The sequence below is a fragment of the Filicampus tigris genome, unplaced genomic scaffold, assembly GCF_054856515.1.
Source record: "Filicampus tigris isolate MCC_2025a unplaced genomic scaffold, RoL_Ftig_1.0 HiC_scaffold_31, whole genome shotgun sequence".
Taxonomy (NCBI): Eukaryota; Metazoa; Chordata; class Actinopteri; order Syngnathiformes; family Syngnathidae; genus Filicampus; species Filicampus tigris.
Window position 1 is genome coordinate 1 of NW_028233412.1, and position 5,000 is coordinate 5,000.

At 62.1% G+C, this 5,000-nt stretch overlaps 1 pseudogene; it reads right to left on the reverse strand.

Annotated features, from left to right (window-relative positions):
- LOC147125873 (18S ribosomal RNA) lies at positions 1-1,140 on the reverse strand (annotated as a pseudogene; the record flags this gene model as incomplete).
- Positions 1,141-5,000: the final 3,860 nt, after the last annotated feature.

Sequence of the window (5,000 nt, forward strand, 5' to 3'; positions counted from 1 at the left end):
GGAATAACGCCGCCGGATCGCGAGTCGGCATCGTTTATGGTCGGAACTACGACGGTATCTGATCGTCTTCGAACCTCCGACTTTCGTTCTTGATTAATGAAAACATTCTTGGCAAATGCTTTCGCCCTGGCCCGTCTTGCGCCGGTCCAAGAATTTCACCTCTAGCGGCGCAATACGAATGCCCCCGGCCGTCCCTCTCAATCATGGCCCCAGTTCAGGAGGGAAAACCCACAAAATAGAACCGGGGTCCTATTCCATCATTCCTAGCTGCGGTATGCGGGCGGCGCGGGCCTGCTTTGAACACTCTAATTTTTTCAAAGTAAACGCTTCGGGCCCCGGGCGGGACACCCAGCCAAGGGCATCCCGGGGGCGGCCGAGAGGCAGGGGCTGGGACAGACGGTGGCTCGCCTCGCGGCGGACCGTCAGCTCGCGTCCCGAGGTCCAACTACGAGCTTTTTAACTGCAGCAACTTTAAGATACGCTATTGGAGCTGGAATTACCGCGGCTGCTGGCACCAGACTTGCCCTCCAATGGTTCCTCGCCAAAGGGTTTAGAGTGCGCTCATTCCAATTACAGGGCCTCGAAAGAGTCCTGTATTGTTATTTTTCGTCACTACCTCCCCGAGTCGGGAGTGGGTAATTTGCGCGCCTGCTGCCTTCCTTGGATGTGGTAGCCGTTTCTCAGGCTCCCTCTCCGGAATCGAACCCTGATTCCCCGTTACCCGTGGTCACCATGGTAGGCGCAGAAAGTACCATCGAAAGTTGATAGGGCAGACATTCGAATGAGACGTCGCCGCCGCGGAGGGCCGGCGATCGGCTCGAGGTTATCTAGGGTCACCAAAGGGGCCGGGCCGGCCGACCGCGGGAGGCCCCCCCCCGGAGGAGGGGACCCTGCCCCGCGGGGCCGGGCCCGCGTGGGTTTTGGGTCTGATAAATGCGCGCGTCCCCGGGGGTCGGCGCTCGTCTGCATGTATTAGCTCTAGAATTGCCACAGTTATCCAAGTAACGGCTGGAGCGATCAAAGGAACCATAACTGATTTAATGAGCCGTTCGCAGTTTCACTGTACGGGCCGTGTGTACTTAGACTTGCATGGCTTAATCTTTGAGACAAGCATATGCTACTGGCAGGATCAACCAGGTAGCCTCGGGCCGGGAGGGAGCGGCGGGCCACCCCCGCGGCGGTTCGCCCGCGCCGGCGTCGGGCCCCGCCCGGAACGGGGCAGGGGCCGCGCGCGGACGCCCGCTCGCGTGGGGGAGGGCGCGCGCCGTCCCTTCGGTAGGTGGGCTGGAGCCGCCTTAGCGGGCGTAGGACGGGGGCCTCCTCGCGGGAAGCCCCGCCGCCGCCGCGCTAGGGGAAAGGGTTTGAGAAACGATGCGTTAGCCGGAAGGCCCGCCGGCAAGGCGACCGTCCCGCTGCTGGGGCGGGGAGGGGCCGCGGACGAGCGGCGGGCTCCGTGGTAGGACTGCTGAGATCGGTGGGTCGCCTCGGCCTCGCTGCCGTACGGTCGCGCCGGGGTTGGCCGCGGGCCAAGCTCGCGAAGTAGCCCCGGCGCTGGAGAGCGACCCGCTGGCCGGAGGAACCGTCCGCCCGAGCGACCGGCGCGAGGCCGGTGCCGGCGGGGGCCCTCCGATGGCGGGTCATGGTTGCCGATCGGTCGGTGGGGGAATGGAGGTGCGGTGCGTGGTGAGGAGCTCCGGGCGGGGTGGGCCTTCGCCCGGCCCGCGGAGTCCGATTGAGCGCCGCCCGGGTCGGGCGGGCCCGCTCCGTTGAGCGCACGGAGGTTGAGATAGAAAATATTGCAACACGCGGAGCTCCAGGCGGGGGGGCCCTCGCCCGGCCCGCGGAGTCCGATTGAACACCCCCCAGGTCGGGCGGGCTCGCTCTGTTGAGCGCACGGAGGTTGACATAGAAAATATTGCAACACGCGGAGCTCCAGGCGGGGGGGGCCCTCGCCCGGCCCGCGGAGTCCGATTGAACACCCCCCAGGTCGGGCGGGCTCGCTCTGTTGAGCGCACGGAGGTTGAGATAGAAAATATTGCAACACGCGGTGCTCCAGGCGGGGGGGGCCCTCGCCCGGCCCGCGGAGTCCGATTGAACACCCCCCAGGTCGGGCAGGCTCGCTCTGTTGAGCGCATGGAGGTTGACATAGAAAATAATCCAACACGCGGAGCTCCAGGCGGGGGGGCCCTCGCCCGGCCCGCGGAGTCCGATTGAACACCCCCCAGGTCGGGCAGGCTCGCTCTGTTGAGCGCATGGAGGTTGACATAGAAAATAATCCAACACGCGGAGCTCCAGGCGGGGGGGCCCTCGCCCGGCCCGCGGAGTCCGATTGAACACCCCCCAGGTCGGGCAGGCTCGCTCTGTTGAGCGCATGGAGGTTGACATAGAAAATAATCCAACACGCGGAGCTCCAGGCGGGGGGGCCCTCGCCCGGCCCGCGGAGTCCGATTGAACACCCCCCAGGTCGGGCAGGCTCGCTCTGTTGAGCGCATGGAGGTTGACATAGAAAATAATCCAACACGTGGAGCTCCAGGCGGGGGGGCCCTCGCCCGGCCCGCGGAGTCCGATTGAACACCCCCCAGGTCGGGCAGGCTCGCTCTGTTGAGCGCATGGAGGTTGACATAGAAAATAATCCAACACGTGGAGCTCCAGGCGGGGGGGCCCTCGCCCGGCCCGCGGAGTCCGATTGAACACCCCCCAGGTCGGGCAGGCTCGCTCTGTTGAGCGCATGGAGGTTGACATAGAAAATAATCCAACACGTGGAGCTCCAGGCGGGGGGGCCCTCGCCCGGCCCGCGGAGTCCGATTGAACACCCCCCAGGTCGGGCAGGCTCGCTCTGTTGAGCGCATGGAGGTTGACATAGAAAATAATCCAACACGTGGAGCTCCAGGCGGGGGGGCCCTCGCCCGGCCCGCGGAGTCCGATTGAACACCCCCCAGGTCGGGCAGGCTCGCTCTGTTGAGCGCATGGAGGTTGACATAGAAAATAATCCAACACGTGGAGCTCCAGGCGGGGGGGCCCTCTCCCCCCCCGGTGAGTCCGCTCACAGTGCCCCTATGTCGGGCAGGCTCATTGCAATGTGCGCATGGAGGTTGACTTAGAAAATATTTGAGAGTGACATGAGCTCCAGGCAGACACCGACTCATCGCCCGTGGGGTGTCCGACGAGCCCTCACCAATCTTGGATTAATGTTTGGCGAGGCTCCCCTGATCAGCTCTGGAGGTGGCAAGTTCTGAAAAAGTGGTTTCTGAAAATGTGCCCCTTGTATTTTGTGAAACCAGGGGTAACCTAGCGAGTAGGCAAACTCATCCCCTGACTGGGGGGATCAACTTTTACCTACTACAGCGCCCCTAATGGCCAAAAGTGGTACTGCTCCCCCTGGTAGCCTAACCCATTGAAATGAATGGGAAAAATTAATTTAGGCTACCAGGGCTTTGGGCTACCAGGGCTTTGGGCTACCAGGGCTTTGGGCTACCAGGGCTTTTTGCTACCAGGGCTGTGGGCTACCAGGGCTTTGGGCTACCAGGGCTGAGGGCTACCAGGGCTATTATAGGCGGCCACCACTGCACTAGTGGCAGCCCGGGGAAGGTGCCTGTTGCTCGGATATGCTTTTACGCACGTCGGCCTCTGCGCCCTGGAGCTTTTTTATGCTACCAGGGCTATTATAGGCGGCCACCACTGCACTAGTGGCAGCCCGGGGAAGGTGCCTGTTGCTCGGATATGCTTTTATGCACGTCGGCCTCTGCGCCCTGGAGCTTTTTTATGCTACCAGGGCTATTATAGGCGGCCACCACTGCACTAGTGGCAGCCCGGGGAAGGTGCCTGTTGCTCGGATATGCTTTTACGCACGTCGGCCTCTGCGCCCTGGAGCTTTTTTATGCTACCAGGGCTATTATAGGCGGCCACCACTGCACTAGTGGCAGCCCGGGGAAGGTGCCTGTTGCTCGGATATGCTTTTACGCACGTCGGCCTCTGCGCCCTGGAGCTTTTTTATGCTACCAGGGCTATTATAGGCGGCCACCACTGCACTAGTGGCAGCCCGGGGAAGGTGCCTGTTGCTCGGATATGCTTTTACGCACGTCGGCCTCTGCGCCCTGGAGCTTTTTTATGCTACCAGGGCTATTATAGGCGGCCACCACTGCACTAGTGGCAGCCCGGGGAAGGTGCCTGTTGCTCGGATATGCTTTTACGCACGTCGGCCTCTGCGCCCTGGAGCTTTTTTATGCTACCAGGGCTATTATAGGCGGCCACCACTGCACTAGTGGCAGCCCGGGGAAGGTGCCTGTTGCTCGGATATGCTTTTACGCACGTCGGCCTCTGCGCCCTGGAGCTTTTTTATGCCACCAGGGCTATGTTAGGCGGCCACCACTGCACTAGTGGAAGCCCGGGGAAGGTGCCTGTTGCTCGGATATGCTTTTACGCACGTCGGCCTCTGCGCCCTGGAGCTTTTTTATGCCACCAGGGCTATTATAGGCGGCCACCACTGCACTAGTGGAAGCCCGGGGAAGGTGCCTGTTGCTCGGATATGATTTTACGCACGTCGGCCTCTGCGCCCTGGAGCTTTTTTATGCCACCAGGGCTATGTTAGGCGGCCACCACTGCACTAGTGGAAGCCCGGGGAAGGTGCCTGTTGCTCGGATATGCTTTTACGCACGTCGGCCTCTGCGCCCTGGAGCTTTTTTATGCCACCAGGGCTATGTTAGGCGGCCACCACTGCACTAGTGGAAGCCCGGGGAAGGTGCCTGTTGCTCGGATATGCTTTTACGCACGTCGGCCTCTGCGCCCTGGAGCTTTTTTATGCCACCAGGGCTATTATAGGCGGCCACCACTGCACTAGTGGAAGCCCGGGGAAGGTGCCTTTTGCTCGGATATGCTTTTACGCACGTCGGCCTCTGCGCCCTGGAGCTTTTTGATGCCACCAGGGCTATTATAGGCGGCCACCACTGCACTAGTGGCGGCCCGGGGAAGGTGCCTTTTGCTCGGATATGCTTTTACGCACG